Source organism: Equus caballus, chromosome 4 (assembly GCF_041296265.1).
Source record: "Equus caballus isolate H_3958 breed thoroughbred chromosome 4, TB-T2T, whole genome shotgun sequence".
Classification (NCBI taxonomy): domain Eukaryota; kingdom Metazoa; phylum Chordata; class Mammalia; order Perissodactyla; family Equidae; genus Equus; species Equus caballus.
In genome coordinates, this window is record NC_091687.1 from 19,752,437 (window position 1) to 19,769,261 (window position 16,825).

The 16,825-nt window shown below is 39.7% G+C and overlaps 1 protein-coding gene and 1 pseudogene across 5 annotated transcripts in view; one reads left to right on the top strand and one right to left on the bottom strand.

Annotated features, from left to right (window-relative positions):
- VWC2 (von Willebrand factor C domain containing 2) overlaps positions 1-16,825 on the top strand; it is a 119,758-nt gene that overhangs the window by 75,104 nt on the left and 27,829 nt on the right. The window lies entirely within an intron of this gene.
- Positions 1,671-3,055, bottom strand: LOC102149086 (elongation factor 1-alpha, oocyte form-like; annotated as a pseudogene).

Consider the following 16,825-nt stretch of genomic DNA (forward strand, 5'->3'; position numbering starts at 1 on the left):
TGAGTTGCTTGGTGGGGTTTCCAGGATGTGTATTCAGGTAGAAAAACAAGAGACAGAAAAGTAGGTTTTTCTAAGAGAAGCATTGAACAAAACAAAACAGAAACCTCTGTGTGTTCGTATTCACTTTGTTCATATTTGATATGGGAATGGACCGTTATGGAAGGAAACACACTAGAGTAATACCATTGGTTTATGCAAATATGGGGCAGAGGATTTGAATTAAGTAATGAAAAAATCAAAACAAATAACTTGTTTCTTTAAAAAGAAAGTAGTGACTGTAGAAAATAGCATGCATTGTATAATCAGCCTTATTGGAAATTACACACCCAAACACACACATCTTGTGCATATATCCATATGTGCACACACACGAAGAGAAAGAGAGAAAAGGAAGAGGAAGAAGAGGGAGTCAAGAAAGAATGATAAAATGATATATAAGAAAATTAATAAAACTAAACAAAACTAAAACAAATGGAAGACTAACATTTCAAGGACAGTAGACTATGAAACAGAAAAAGGTGGTTAAGATATAGAAAGAAGTAAAGAAAAATCCTACAAGTGAAATAAATGGTCATTGAAACTAAAAATCCAATTGAGTAGTTGCAATTACATAGGAAATTAGTAAATAGGACAGGGGTTGGTAGAGGGATAGAGACGCAATTGATGCAGTTTTGAGAAAAGTGTAAAGACATGAAGTCTTCAATTTAAAGTGTCCACCAAGTATCCTGTTAGATGTCCTGGGAACAATAATCAACAACTCATGCCCAGCCACATCCTAGTGAAACTACAGGAGAAATTTCTGAAAACCACCAGAGAGAAAAGGCAGCGGATGTTTCTGTGGCAAGGGCTTCCTGACTTAGATCATCCCAACCCAGGCAGAACCCAGAAGAGGCCCTTCAGACAGGTTGGCAGCTATCCTTGGTGCTGGAATAGCCTCCGCTGTATGCAAACAAAAATCCCAGGCAGTTTAGAACTCTCCATATGAAAAATAAGTAATTGAATCTATGAGAATCTATAGCTAAGGGGAGTGAAAATGTTCTCAATCAAGATGTAAAAAAAAATACAAAATATAAAGGAGAAATTATGTAATATTTTTCTACAATAAAATATAGAAAGACCATGAAGATAAGGATTTGGTATCCAAAATGATTTAAAGTATAAATTATTAAGAAAAAAATATTTGCGAAAGGTGAAAGAGCAGAAGAGGGACCATCGATGACAAGAATTATATGACAAAATGTTCAACCTTAGTAGTTTTCAGGGAACTGCAAAACAATATAGAAGAAAGCTAATTCTCACCCACTATTTTGAAGAATGAAAATAACTGTTGGTGAGGGTGTGGGGAAATGATAGTGCACACAGCTGGTGTGAACATGAATCAGAAGGGCTGCTTTGGAAAAGTTTGGCAGTATGTTTTAAAATTGTAAATGTCACAGGAAGGCAATTTGCAGTGACCATGAGTTTCTGCTTCTGGATGGATAGAGAGAGAAAAGCCCTCATGGATTTTGTACAAGGAGCCTTGAACATGTACATTTGTTAAATCGTTGGGGGTTTTTTTTTTTGTTGTTGTTTTTTATTAAATAAGTTTTATTAGTCTTACTTGGTAAATACATAGAATGTTAAGTAATTTCTATGGTGCAGGTTGCTGAGGAAGCTGCAGGGGACATGCTTCACTTCTTGCTCGCCTTTACTGCTGACTTGGTGACCTTGCCAGCTGTGGTTGACTTCTTATCCACTGTCTTGATGACTCCAACAGCCACTGTTTGGCTCATGTCCCGCAAAGCAAAACGGCCTAGAGGTGGGTACTCAGAGAAAGTTTCCACACACATGGCCTTGCTGGGGACCATCTGCACCATCGCTGCATCGCCCGACTTCAGGGCCCTGGGGTTTTCCTCCAGCTTCTTGCCTGAGCGCCTGTCAATCTTTTCCCTCAATTCAGCAAACTTGCAAGAGATGTGGGCTGTATGGCAGTCCAGCACTGGGGTATAGCCGGCGTGGATCTGCCCAGGGTGGTTCAAGATGATCACCTGTGCCACAAAGCTGCCAGCCTCTATGAGGGGGTCGTTCTTGCTGGCTCCAGCCACATTTCCACGATGGATGTCCTTCACAGACACATTCTTGACGTTGAAGCCCACGTTGTCACCAGGCAGGGCCTCAGTCAGGGCTTCGTGGTGCATCTCCACAGACTTGACCTCGGTGGTGAGGTTGCTGGGGGCAAAGGTGACCACCATCCCAGGTTTCAGGAAGCCGGTCTCCACGCGGCCTACAGGCACAGTGCCAATGCCTCCAATCTTGTACACGTCTTGCAGAGGCAGCCTCAGAGGCTTGTTGACCGGGCGAGTGGGCAGGAGGATGGAGTCCAGAGCTTCCGGCAGAGTCACCCCGGTGGCGTTTCCCTCTTTCCTCTCCACCTTACAGCCCTTGAACCAGGGCATGTTGGTGCTGGGCTCCAGCATGTTGTCGCCGTGCCAGCCCGAGATGGGCACGAAGGCCAGGGTGGCCAGGTTGTAGCCGATCTTCTTGATGTAGGCGCTCACTTCCTTGGTGATGTCCTGGAAGCGCGCGGCGCTGTAGGCAGGCTCAGTTGAGTCCATCTTGTTGACAGCCACGATGAGCTGCTTCACACCCAGCGTAAAGGCCAGTAGCGCATGCTCACGGGTCTGCCCGTTCTTGGAGATGCCAGCCTCAAACTCGCCCACGCCAGCGGCCACGATGAGCACGGTGCAGTCGGCCTGGGAAGTGCCAGTAATCATGTTCTTGATGAAATCCCTGTGGCCTGGGGCATCAATGATGGTGATGTAGTATTTGCTGGTTTCAAACTTCCACAGGGAGATGTCTGTGGTGATGCCACGTTCTCTCTCTGCCTTCAGCTTGTCCAGCACCCAGGCGTACTTGAAGGAGCCCTTGCCCATCTCTGCTGCTTCCTTCTCAAACTTCTCGATGGTTCTCTTGTCAATGCCCCCACACTTGTAGATGAGGTGCCCGATGGTGGTGGACTTGCCAGATCCACATGGCCAATGACGACAGTATTGATATGGGTCTTCTCTTTGCCCATGGTGGTGGGTTCACTACAATCACTGAGCCAGAGATCAGCAAGGGCTACAGCAGCTGTGAAGATCTTAAATCGTTGTTTTTAACAACACACACAAAAAAATAGTTCAGTGGAAAATGCATATGCCTTTCATTTAAGAGACCAGATTTTGATTTTTCTGTCTGCCACTTTGTGGTTGACAAGTTTAGGCAAATCACTTAATATCTATGAGCCTCAGTTTCCACATCTGTAAAGTGGGAAGATAGCACCCGTCTCACAGAGTTCTAAAAATAATTAAATTTATGCAAAAGCTCTTTTAAGACCACAAACTCATATCAAAATATAAGATAATTCTCAAAGTGTATTCAGGGATATACATAATTCATATTTAATTTCATACTTCAATTAAATACCTATTTAGAGAAACTGTGAGTATTAAGTGAGAGCAGCTCCAGGAAGAGGTCAGGGGAAGAAGTTTCCTTCTCATAAGCCGTGACATTTTGTCCTATTTTAAGAGCCCCTTCCCCTCCCTTTTTTCTGACAGCCTGTATCTGTATTCAGTCATGACCTGTCAACATAGTTTTATTTGGTATGGATAAGTATAGCATAATTAGCTTGAAAACTATTCTCCCAATTATAGTTGTAGAGTTGTTTTCTTTGCTCAGCCTTCATATCTAAGGAATATGACACAACCTGAAAAGTCAACTTAAAGCGCAAAGTCTAAATTTATCAATGTGATTCTTTTGATGTGCTCGTTTCATTGTGGCTTTGCTCAATCCCTTTTGACAGGTTTGGAGGGTTCAAATGCATTAAACCACATTTATTCCTTAAGACGCTCTGGGGTTGCGAGCTTTCTACTTGAATGTGAGTCTCTTCCAGAATCAGAGATGATGCCCGAAGGAGCTGGAAGGAATGATGTTCCTGACAGCATCCATCACTGTGGTGTTGTGAAAATCACATGAGAAAATACATTGGAAGATACATGGCCTTTTCCTGGCACATAGTTGGTGCTCAAACATATTCACTGAGTCACTTGTTCATCCATTCATCTTTTGCCTTCTTCCTTTAAGACCATTTATGTGACCAAAGCTCAGTGCTGTGGATGGACGAATTCTGGTCTGTAACTGTTGTGATCCATCTGTTAGTGTGGGAGGACACAGAGAGCTGTGAGCTGAGGATTTTGAACCCTACACCAAGTCCTAACTTTTATACCTGGAGAGGCGCTATCACTTTTTAGGCATCAACTGCTTTTTTTTTTGGTGAGAAAGATTGGCTCTGAGCTAACATCTCTTGCCAATCTTACTCTCTTTGCTTGAGGAAGGTGATCCCTGAGCTAACATCTGTGCCAATCTTCTATCATTTTGTATGTAGGATTCTGCCACATCATGGCTTGATGAGCAGTCTGTAGGTCCATGCCCGGGATCCAAACCCACAAACCCCAGGCTGCTGAAGCGAAGCGCACCAACTTAACCACTATGCCTCTGGGCCAGTCCCTCAGCTGCTTTTCTATAAGCTTTCATTATCATTATTATTATTTTGAAACAGGTAGTAGTCTCTAGAGCTGCTTCCATCGTGTTTCTGCCCCGACTGATAGTGATTGCTGCTTCCCTGTCTGATTTGCCTCCTCTTCAATCTGGGTTGAGTTTTGTGGGTGTGATTAAAGAATGTCCATACTTGTGGGTTCAGCTTCCTGTATCATTTAGGTTAGGTTTTCCTCACCTTTCTCGATTTCGTTTGGATGATTGGGGGTATTTTGTTTCAATTTTCCCCTTCCATTAACTCAAAAACTATATAGGTTTTGGCTTATTTTCAGGGATTATCCAGATATTCCAGTATGCACACTTGATTTCTCAGTGTCTAATATTAACTGACACTCTACCCAGTGCCTGGACAATACAAGGGCTTCAGGTCATGTTACCTCCTAACACTCCTTCTGTTGTCAGGTACATTCATTCTATGTCTTTTTTAATTCTTTTTTTCCCCCGGCTTTATTGAGATATGATTGACAAATAAACATTATATATATATTTGGGGGCTGGCCCTGTGGCCTAGTGGTTAAGTTTGTGGGCTCCACTTTGGTGGCCCAGGTTTGGTTCCTGGGTGCAGACCTACACATCTCATCGATGGCCATGCTGTGGTGGTGACCCACATACAAAATAGAGGAAGATTGGCATAGATGTTAGCTCAGGGCACATCTTCCTCAAGCAAAAAGAGGAAGATTGGCAACAGATTTTAGCTCAGGGTGAATCTTCCTCAGCAAAAAAAAAAAAAAAAAGTACATATTTAAGGTTTTAATGTGTATCTCACGCATTATTTGTCTTTCTCTGTCTGGCATATTTCACTTAGCACAATATCCTCCAGTTGCTTCCATGTTGTAAAAAATAGCAGGATTTCTTTCTATTTAAGGCTAAAAAATATGCCATTGTATATATAAACCACATCTTCATTATCCATTCATCCATTGATGGACACTTAGGTTGTTTCCATGTCTTGGCTATTGTGAAGAATGCTGCAATGAACATATCTCTTTGAGACAGTAATTTTATTTCCTTTGGGTATATACCCAGAAGTGAGATTACTTGATCATATGGTAGTTCTATTTTAAATTATTTGAGGAAACTCCATACTGTTTTCCATAGTGGCTTCCCCAATTTACATTCTCACCAACAATATACAAAGGCTCTCCTTTCTTCATATCTTTGTCAACGGTTATCTTTTTCTTTTTTTTTTTTATAATGACCATCCTAACAGATGTGAGGAAACATCTCATTGTGGTTTTGATTTGCATTTCCCTGATGATAAGTGATATTGAGCCTCTTTTCATGTACCTGTTGGCCATTTGGATGCCTTCATTAGAAAAATGTCTATTCAGGTCCTTTGTCTTCTTTTTAAATTGGATTACCTGTTATTTTTTAATTTTTTAATTTTTTTTATATTGAGTTGTATGAGTTCTTTATATATTTTGCATATTAACCCCTTATCAGATATATGATTTAGACATACTTTCTCGCATTCTGTAGGGTGCCTTTTCATTTTGTTGATTGTTTCCTTTGTTGTGCAAAAGCTTTTTAGTTTGCTCTAGTCCCAGTTGTTTCTTTTGCTTTTGTTTCCTGTGCTTTTGGTGTCATCCAAGAAATCCCTGCCAAGACTGCTGTCAAAGGGCTTTTTCCCTATGTTTTATCTTCTAGGATTTTATGGTTTCAGGTCTTACATTTGAGCCTGTAATCCATTTTGTGTTGGTTTTTGTTTATGGTGTAAGATAGAGGTCCAGTTTCATCCCTTTGTGGGTATCCAGTTTTCCCAACACCATTTATTGAAGAGACTTTCTTTTCTCTGCTCTATATTCTTGGCACCCGTGGGGAAGATCAGTTGACCAGTATATATGTGGGTTTATTTCAGGCTCTTTAATCAGTTACATTTGTTCTGTATGTCAATCTTTATGCCAGTACCATACTGTTTTGATTACTATAGCTTTGTAATACAATTTGAAATCAGGAAGTGTGATCCTTCCAGCTTTGTTCTATGTATAGCAATACATTAGTATTGTCATTTTCTTCAGATAATACTTATATCAACTCACTCGTTTATGACTTTGCTGCTCTTTTGAATGCTGTGCCTCTCTGAGCTTCTTTTGAGACAATCTTTCTGCCTGAAGATTACCAGTCAGGGCCCAGTGATGATGAATTTCCTCAGTACTTGTGCATTTGAAACTGTCTTAATTTCACACATGCTGCACGATCTCACTTATATGTGGAATTTCAAAAAGTCTTCTTAAATAATTTATTCAAAGAACTTATAAAGGATTTATTTTCTCAGTGTCTACTTCGAGTTTGTCATTTTTTTGTGATCTTTGACTCTCAGTATTGAACTTTACCCACAGGCTGCTTTTTGCTCTGTTTTTCTCTGGTTGCTGTTAGGATTTTGTCTTTCTTTGTTTTTCCAGCAGTTTTTTTTTTTAAGAAGAAGAAGATTAGCCCTGAGCTAACCTCTGCTGCCAATCCTCCTCTTTTTGCTGAGGAAGGCTGGTTCTGAGCTAACATCCATGCCCATCTTCCTCTACTTTATACATGACACGCCTGCCACAGCATGGCTTGCCAAGCAGTGCAACACGCACACTTAATGGCTGCAGCACTGGGCCAGCCCCTTTCCAGCAGTCTTATAATAATATTCCAAGATGTTTATTAATTTTTAAAATTTATTCTCTTTGGTTTTTATAGGGCTTCTTTTATCTGTGGCATAATGTCTTTCATAAGTTTTGGAAGTTCTCTTTCGTAGTCTTTTAAAAAATTTCTCATGCACTGCTTTCTCCTTGACTGCTGGCACTTTAATTTCACACAGGGTAGACCATGACGTGGCAACTATGGCCCACTGGCTGACTCCAACCATCTCCCTGTTTCTGTAAATAAAGTTTTATTGGAACACCACTATCCTTCCTCATTTCTGTGTTGTGCATGGCTGCTTTGATGCTACAAAGGCTGAATTGAGTTTGCTAGAGACTGTTTAGTCCCTAAAGCCTGAAATATTTACTCTTTGGCCCTTTATGGAAAAAGTCTGGCAACTCCTGGGTTTAATCTTCTCGGTATATCCTTATGTCTGTTACATCCTCTCCATCTTATCTTTTGTCTCTCTGGGATTCATTCTGGATATTTTCTTCTGACTTATCTTCCAGCTCATTCCCTCTATCTTCAGATGTATCTACTCTGTTCTTTCTACCCATTGCCTTCTTAATATTGATTATTGTGTTTTCAGTTTAAAATTTCCACTTGATTCTTTCTTTATAGTTTCCAATTCTCTGCCAAATCTACAAGTTTTGCCTTTTACCTTTGTCGGGGAGGAAGACTTTTCCTCTATCCAAAATGTGGGTTCGTCTGGCTGGAGAATGAATTAAATTCACATGAGACAGAATAGCAAGAGAAAATTAAACAAAGCTTTATGAGGAACCATGGCCCAGGGCCTTCCTTCCTGAAGGAAGAAAGGGCACTGAAGAAGTGGGGTGCACAGAGTGGTTATATACCCCCAAACAGGGTGTTTCACATGTGATTGAAATGTCCCTCCCACAATAGTCACAAGATTGCCCTGTCCGCACAGCGCTTGATGGACACAGCAGTTAGTGGGTCTGCTATCTCAGCGGGAGTAGCAGGAGGCAAGTCTATTGTCTTGAGCTGAGTGGTCACAGGTGAGCGCAGCAATAAGTTCCGTTCCTAGCCTACGGAAAGATGCTTAATCCTTAAAGAAATGCCAACGTTGGGAGGGGGAGGGAAGTCAGTTACAGGAGGTTACCAGACAAGCACAATAAAATGCAGATTTAAGTCCTTGCCTTTGGTATTGATTAAGAGTTTCTAGAGAGGAGGTCATCTCCCCTTCCTGATACAGAGAGGGAGATGTCTTTACAAACGGAGAATTCCTTTACAATGTAAATGTCTCTTACAAGGGTAAGCAAGTTCTACTCTTCAGTTGCTTTCCTGTCTGCAAAGTAAGGAGCCACAAATAATCATGCCAAAGAGACATATCTTGGGGTGGCCAATTCCAGACCCCTACACATTATTGAATGTAGTGAGTAGATTTAATTTAAACTCTGTGTCAGATAATTCCAATATCTGGAGCAATTATGTTTCTATTCTGTAGTTTTTATTCTTTTTATCTGGTCTCCTTATGTGTTTATTCATTTTTTTATTATTATTATTTGCTGGATATTCTCCTGGCAAAATTTTGTAGAAATAATTTGAGACTAAAGATGATGTTATCTTACCCAGAGAGGGTTTACATTTGCACATTCCAGATTGCATATACTGCAGTCAAGCTGGTCAAGGAGAGCTTTGGTCTCTTTGAGGACCTGTCTGCTTCTGTTTTACTCTGACTTCTAGGCTGCAGCAATTCAGAGTTCTAACCCAAAGCATGGCTTTCACAAGCAGCTCTGCCCCCGTCCCAATTGGAAGGCCCTGGGCTACAGTTTTTGTGATGTAAAATGTCCCCATCCTGGTATTCAGTAAGTCATTATCTGGTTCTTGTTTCATTTCTTTCAGTAGTTGTTTTTTAAGGAAGTCCTTTGTATCTTAGTTAATATTATTCTCAGAATTTTTCAGTGTGATCGACATTGTCAGTGTGTACTTTTCTCATTTCCTTGTCTATGAACTTATTTTAAAACCTCAGAAAGTTCTTTGGTTTTCTGAGTATCTCGTCTCAGCAGCGGTAGGACAGACCGACTCAGGACTGGTTACCCAGGTTTGTGCAGCGATTTGATTCTTTTGTCTCTTTTCGTTTTCTACAGTCCTCCAGTGTAGACAAAACTATAATGCCATCCTTTTCAAGTCCTTGATTTTAACTGAAATAATTTAGTGCCTTATTATTTAGGAGAATAACTCTCATTAGAGTTCAGTAAACAGTTTTTCTTTTATTTAAGAACTTTTCTGGTTTTTCAAGGTTTTACTAAGAAAATCTGCTAAATTTTATCAAATGGCTTCAAATAATATTTTTTCTGTTATACGTATTGATGTAAAATATGTTGATAAGTTTTCTAATTTATCAACTTTCCATTTGATTATATGATCAATATTATTATATAATATTATTATTATATAATTATATGATAAATTAAATTTATTTATTTATCAATAAATAAACTATGTGCCATAGTTTCTTTGAGATATACTTATTGTTTCCATCTATCATGCCGTGTTGTGTCAATGAAACGTACCCCCACAATATTATTCTAGGATATTAATTTTTCCTAAATGCCTTTGGTTTGGCTAGATTCCTATTAGCATAACTATAAATAGGCTTTTGAAGGGAAATTTCTCTTTTTGAAACATTGATTGAAATTATTTTTATATAACAACGTTAATTGAAATAATTAGTAGTTTATTTTTGTACTATTAAAGAGATATATATCTGAAGTTGAATTTACAGATATATTTATAAAAGATGAACAAATACTAAAATAACAATTTTTATTATTTGTTACACTCAATCTCCAATTGAGTAAAGTTTTCCATTCTTTGTTCAAATGTGCCTTGAAAATAAATATTTTCCTATAATTCTCTATGCTTGAGAGAAAATGAAAATAGCTTCTAGATAAGCATCCAGTGCCATCTGCTTGCTTAACTGTCGCTTACAGATTTTCTTTCTGTTTTAGAACTTATTTAAAACAGAAAATGATTATATATAAATATTTAAGAATAGATTTACACATGCCATAAAACTTGAGAATAAACTGTTGATATAATCAATAAACTGGTGATATAATTAATCTTTTATTCATTTAACAGAGAACAAAACTAATGGAGGTGACACTCCTTTCCTTACAGGGAATTTGTCCAAAGTTTGCAAATGGAAGTAGGATAGATTTCTGGATATCTCTCTTTGTTCTACAAAGCCTGGGACCAGCCCCCCCGCCCCCCACCTTATAACATTAGCACATATGTTATGTCAGTTAAAGCAAATTAGAAACACAGAGAAAAACATTAGTCTTTCATATCGATAAACCATCCACTGTCTTCATTTTTGTGTTCTCTTCTGTTCTTTTTCCACACCCATCGCATAATTTAGATTGCCATTATAAAGTTTGGACACAACTGTGTAAACTGAGTAGAAAGAAGGAGGAGGAAAGAGAAAGAGAGAGAGAGGAGATTGTGTTGCATTCGTGGCAAGCTTTTATCTTCCCCACCCCCAGATTTCAGTTCAAGAGATTAATATGGAATTCTCTTAAAGCCACACTATCAGAATTGTCCCATTCAAGAAGTATAAGGAGAAATTGTTTTAAAACTTTGATTCTCTACTTTAATTCCTAAAAGGGAATTAAGGAAATTTTTAAGCTCCCACTACATATTTTTCTTGTCTGAATTTTCCTGCATCTTGTCCTCTCTGAAGCAGCAACGCACCCAAGGCTCAGTCCTGTCCACTGACAGCCCCCGAAAGGCCTATGTCTCTTTTCTACCCCCCACCGTCCCTCGCCTCTTTGTTACCTAGATTTTCTCTCTTTCCTTGTGCTAGTCTGGGCCCTCTGAGACAGAGACGCCAAGACAGGATTAGACGTGTGAGAGATTTCCTAAAAAAAACATCTTTGAGGGGAAATGAGGAGAGAGGCCAGGAGGGCCCTCTGACCTTCGAAGGAGAAAGGGAAGAAAGGAAGGTCAGGTGAGCGACCCTGATGAGCAGAAACCTAGTCCTGGGAGATCCCTCCCAGAGCAGAGGCCAGACAGGTAAACCAAGGCTCTGCCATGGAAGAGCAGGCCAGGCTGATGGACACCGGTTACCAGGATGCACTGTTGATTCAAAGAAAGAAACTTAAATGTAAAAGTGACCTCCATTTGAAATAAATTTAGTAAAAGAGGTAGGAAAAAATCTTGGAAAGGATATGATTTGTGTTCTCAAAATAAACACCAAAAAGAATGATATATCTATGAAATTGATTTAAAATAACAAAGGAGATTAGGAAAGTCCATGAGGAAAGTTAAAATCATATTTGCCAATGTTTAAAAATTGCAGTGAAAAACATTAGCTGCACACATAAGATTGGTGAAGTAAGAGATTAGCTCATGCATTGTCTTCTAGAGCTGTGGAAATCACAAACAGTGTAAAAATGAAAAGAGAAAAGTTGACAGCAAGTACGGAAGAACATGGGATCTCACCTTCCTATAGTTGCACTTTCTTTTTGTTTTAATGAAAAAAATTTTTTTTTTGAGGAAGATTAGCCCTGAGCTAACTGCTACCAATTCTCCTGTTTTTGCTGAGGAAGACTGGCCCTGAGCTAACATCTATGCCCATCTTCCTCTATTTTATAGTACATGGGACACGTACCACAGTGTGGCTTTTGCCAAGCGGTGCCACGTCCACACCTGGGATCCAAACCGGTTAACCCTGGGCCGCCTAGAAGAGGAACGTGCGAACTTAACCGCTGTGCCACCAGGCCGGCCCGAAGTTGCACTTTCTAAAGGGACACTAGAACAGAGTGAACAGATTGAATACAAATTAACAGAAAAAGTTCCTAACTGAAGAAAAGTTTGTCTGATAATCAAATGGCTCACCAAGTATCACGAGTCTAAAATGTAAACATAGGTGGGAATGTTTGAATTTATAGAATGAAGAAAAAAAGTGTGCAGCAAAGAAATGAGTCATGCTGTCCTCAGATCTGTCCTCTGCAATCTAAGAGCCAGAAAGCAGTAGAGAGCAGTCTCCCATAGGCTTGATGGTGAGGAAAGCATTTTTATCTTGTGGAGGGGTTGGGACACAAGTTTGAACAGTTAAGCTATGGGCTGGTTCCCAGGAGAGAGGAGCATGGCACATCACTATAGAGCCCTGAGCATCAGAAGCAGATGAAAACCCCAGTCAGGCTGGCAGAGGAAGGGGCTAGTGAAGCCACAGTATTAGGAGCAGTCCCCTGGGGTTTGGGAGATGCTATGGGCTCAGTTTGTCCCTTAAAATTCATATGTTGAATCCCTAATCCCCTAGTATGTTTGTATTTAGAGTAAGGAAGTAATTAAGGTTAAATGAGGTCATAAAGGTGGAGCCCTGATCCAACAGGATTAGCGCCCTTATAGGAAGAGACACAGGAGCTCGCTCACTCGCTCTCTCTGTCATGTGAGGACACAGTGAGAAGGCAGCTGTCTGCAAGCCAGGAGGAGAGTGCTCACCAGAAACTGAATCCACTGGCACTTCCATCTTGGACTTCTGGTCTCCTGAGTGTGGGAAATAAATTTCTGTTGTTTAAGACACCCCGTCTGTGTATTTTGTTATAGCAGCCCAAGTTAAGACAGATTTTGGTATGTGAAGTGGGGTGCTGCTGTAACGAATACCCAAAATGTAGAAGTGGCTTTAGAACTGGGTGATGAGTAGTGGCTGGGAGAATTTTGACGTCCATGCAAAAGAAGTTAAGATTGCCATGAATAGAATATTGGTAGAAATATGGACATGAAAAGCCATTCTGGTAAGGTCTGAGATGGAAATGAAGAACAAGTTATTAGAAAGTGGAAGAAAGGCCATCCTTGTTGTAAAGTGTCAGAGAACTTGGCTGAATAGTGTGCTAGTGTTTTGTGGAAGCTTTTTGTGATGAAACGAAATTTCTAAGCAAAGTATTGAAGGTATAGGTTGGGTCCTTCTGACTGCTTACAGTAAAATTTGAGAGTAGAGAGATGAGCTGAAGCATGAATTGTTAAGCAAAAAGGAAACAGAACTTGAAGATTTGGAAAATTCTCAGCATGTTCATATTGCAAAAAATGAGAAAGCCTGCTTTGACGAGAACACTAGGGGTGTGGCTGAGCACCCATTTGTTAGAGAGATCCCGGTTGTGACTCAGAGACTTAACCAGCTGTCTGAGCAGAAGCCAGGAATAGAGTTTGAACTAAAGGGACAGAGAAAGCAGAACACAATGAGGTCTGTCAGACTTCTTGGATTCTGCACTACGAAATCATAAAGCTATTCAGCTGTGAACGTGAAATATTCTTGAAGGAATCCATTGCCTTAAATATTGTCACTTCTAAACAAGGATAAAAATACATTAACTAAAGATTCCAAAGTAGAGAAAAGCGAACAAAAAGTCCAAAAATAATATAGAAGTTAGTAGCTAATAAGGCAAATAAGAAAAAAATGAATTAGAAAATAGAAAAAATAGAGAATTGATAAATAGAAAACTAATTATTTGATCAAACCAATAAAATTATAACTTCTAGCAAATGAAGAAAAAGATGAAAAGCATTAATTAATAAAATTAGGAAGAATAAAGAGGATATAATAGTTGTGGGGCTGAATTGAAAATTACAGAAAAATATTTTGTACAATTGTAACTTTTAGTAAATAATTGTTTAATTAATAAAACATCAAGATCTCAATGAAGTGGAATATTTCTGGGTTTACTAAAAATGTCTCAAAAGGAGAAGTAGAAAAATAGAATGGTCTTAAAAGCATATAATAAATTGAAATGATTGTTAAATAATTTAGTTTGAAAAAAATTTTCAGGGTAACTTTTTGCAGGCTTTCAAGAACCAAATAATATGTATCCAGTTAAAATTAGCACATGAAAGGAGAGAAGGTTTCTCAATAAATTTCATAAAATTAAGATAATTCTAAACCACAACCTAACTTAAAAAAAAATAGCCCTGAAAAGAAGACTACAGGAAAATCCCACTTATTGATTTAGGTATAAGACAATAAATTAAATATTAGCAAATTACATTCTGAAAAGGTAATAACTCCATAAATAATTAGGATTTTTTCCTAAAAACTTTATGCTACAAAGAATGTCTGTTTCAACTCAAGCTGAGTTGAGTGAAACACAAGATACGTTTTTAAGAAAATAATACCTGTTCTCCTTTTACCTGAAAGTTCTACCTGGTTCAGTAAAACGTGAAACCAACATAGCAGTTACAATATTTGTGCCAAATGGGTATTTTTCCACTAATTTTAAATTATTCAATTAACAAAATAAATTAATAGGAAGCTAACATGTTAATAGTAGAGTTCAGTTGCTTCTTTCATACAAAATAAACTGTACATGGGGCCAGCCCCGTGGCCAAGTGGTTAAGTTTGCGCACTCTGCTGGAGCGGCCCAGGGTTTCGCCAGTTTGGATCCTGGGCGTGGACATGGCACCGCTCATCAGGCCACGTTGAGGCGGTGTACCACGTACTACAACTGGAAGGACCCACAACTAAAATATATACAACTATATTCCGGGGGGGGGGGGGGGGGTTGGGGAGAAAAAGAAGAAAGAAAGAAAAAAGATTGGCAACAGTTGTTAGCTCAGCTGCCAATCTTTAAAAGAAAAATAAACTATACAAAAAATTTTACATAAGAGCAATAAGCAGTTAAAATGAAGGAAAAATATTCATTCCTAAATATTGTGCTGCTGCCATGGGCCAGGCACAGGTCTGTATATGGGATACAGCGTGAAAAAGGCATGCAGAAATTCCTGCCGAAACTCCTACAGTCTACTCTCTCCTGGGGGACAAATAAGAAGGCATGTGGATGTGCCAGATGGTGATGTCTAAAGTCAGAGGTGAGGCCCTAGAGGAGCAGGGATGGTCTGGCTAAAGTGCTGGCTCCATCCCTCTGCCGGCCCACAGAAGGAAGTTCTGCAAGGACAGGAGCTGGGGGCCAGTCACAGGCTTTGGGATGATCCAAGGAGAGCCAAGAGGTGCTGGGGGCTTGGACCAGGGAGGTGGCAGTGGAGGTGGTGAGAAGCGGGTGGATGCCACACATGTTCCAGGGTAAACTGAGTGGGATGTGCTGGTCCTTGGACATGGCATATAGGAAAGGGAGGAGTCACAGATGCCTCCCAGTTCTGGCCTGTGCGATCGGAGGCTTCCTGCAATGGGTAGATTTGTAGAATAAGGAGGTTTGGGGAAGGTCGGAGTTAAATTTTTTTTTTTTTTTCCAAGGAAGATTAGTCCTGAGCTAACTACTGCCAGTCCTTCTCTTTTTGCTAAGGAAGCCTGGCCCTGAGCTAACATCCGTGCCGATCATCCTCTACTTTATATGTGGGACGCCTGTCACAGCATGGCTTGACAAGTGGTGCCATGTCCGCACCCGGGATCCGAACTGGCAACCCCGAGCCGATAAGAAGTGAAACGTGTGCACTTAACCGCTGAACCACCAGGTCGGCCCCCCAGAGTTAAGTTTTTTAACATGAATTTGAAATGTTTCTTGACCATCTGAGTGGAAAGGTCAGGTGAGCAGCGAATGTGAGAGTCCAGAGGTTGGGAAGAGGTTGGGGTGGGAGGCATCCATGTGGGAGCTGGTGGTGTCTGAAGCCACCAGGCTGGGTGAATGCAGACAGAGTGAGTCCAGGACACTGCAGTGCAGACTGAGGGAAATGAGGGGACCCTGGCAAATTGGGTTTCCATTCTGTTTCATTGAAATCATCTGTGTGGTTTGAGTCATTTTTAGTAAAAGACCTTGAATATTCAGACATAAAGAATATTCCTATTTGAAGGTGCAAAACTCACCATATTGGCCTGACCTCTACAACGTGAGTGACGTTTCCTATAGCCACAAACCATCATCTGATATGCCTTATGTAACAGAGGTAATTAAAACTAAGGTGACTGTACTTTTTGATTTCAAATGGATTTTTCTTCAAGTATTTCATTGGTATGCTCTTTGATATGTGTGAAGTTTCAAATGTTATTTCTTCACTATATTTTTAATCTCATTTTTCATGATAAAACATCCATGTTCATATCTGTATATAATGTGATCAATTGTTTTCTTAGAAAAAAGATGCATCATTTAAAGTTAATCTTTCTATTTAGATTTTCTGAGTTTTTATTTGTATTTACGTTCCTTTCTAGACACATTTTGGTGCTTTTTTTGCTTTTAATCAAAAACCTTTGGCTTTTAGTTGATAAGAAAATACATATCTTACAATTGTTGGACCTGGTAAGACTTCTCCTATCCTACTTTCTATTTGAGGTGCCCTTTTTTAGTTCTCTGGTGTTTTACTTTGCTTTTGATCTGGTTGTTTTTTGTGCTTTTACCTTTTCAATATGTTTTTTAAAGTCTTTTATTTAGGTTTCTAGTGATGTTTGGCCTTGTTAATTTCAGGAGCGTTCTGAGCTTGCACATAGTGTGTTAGGTGTTGACAGCAGCCTTTTTCCCAGCACCTTCGGGTGTGTCCCCCTTCCTGGCTAAGACCGTAAGACTGGACACCTCTTGATGCCTGCAGCATCTTCTTCCTTCACTTCTAGTCAATTTTATGAGCGCTATGAAGTATGTTCCTTTTATATTTAATACTCTCATAATTTTCTTTTCGGTGTGTGTCATAGGCTTTATTTTTCCATAAAACTGTATTCATTAGGATTATC